This window comes from Tupaia chinensis, unplaced genomic scaffold (genome assembly GCF_000334495.1).
Source record: "Tupaia chinensis unplaced genomic scaffold, TupChi_1.0 Scaffold000438_1, whole genome shotgun sequence".
Lineage (NCBI taxonomy): Eukaryota > Metazoa > Chordata > Mammalia > Scandentia > Tupaiidae > Tupaia > Tupaia belangeri.
Genome location: NW_006159943.1, coordinates 252,026 through 252,439, shown reverse-complemented (window position 1 = coordinate 252,439; position 414 = coordinate 252,026). Strand labels below are relative to the sequence as shown.

The following is a 414-nucleotide window of genomic DNA, read 5'->3' as shown; positions in this document are numbered from 1 at the left end:
CAGAGCCCGAGACCCTGCTCGGCCATTAGCTGAGTCACCCTGGACAAGGCTCTTAACATCGCTGAGCTTCGGTTTTGCTCATGGGCTTGTTACAGGGAAAGAAATGATATACGACAAGAAAAACTCTTCATGGCCATCAAAAGTATTGCACAAATTGGGCCAGCAGATGGTGTAGAGGTTAAGATGGCTGGATCCCACATGGCTGACTCCATGGTTCGAGTCCCGGACCCAGTGGCTCAGAAACACACCAGGCATGTGTACATGCCCAAAATCTCGAGAAGAGTGGAGGAGAAGGGATGGTGGCATGGCCATCTCCCGAGGGTGATCTCTTACTTTTTTTTTTTTTTTGAGAGGTTCTTACTATAGGGTGGGGGGGCTTGCCAAAAAGACAGAGAGAGCCAGAGGGACAAAAAG

General features: G+C 49.8%; 1 protein-coding gene across 1 annotated transcript in view; it reads left to right on the top strand.

Moving 5' to 3' along the window:
• The window catches only part of ARHGEF2 (Rho/Rac guanine nucleotide exchange factor 2), a gene marked incomplete in the record, with an annotated part of 107,371 nt that overhangs the window by 82,332 nt on the left and 24,625 nt on the right, over window positions 1–414 (top strand).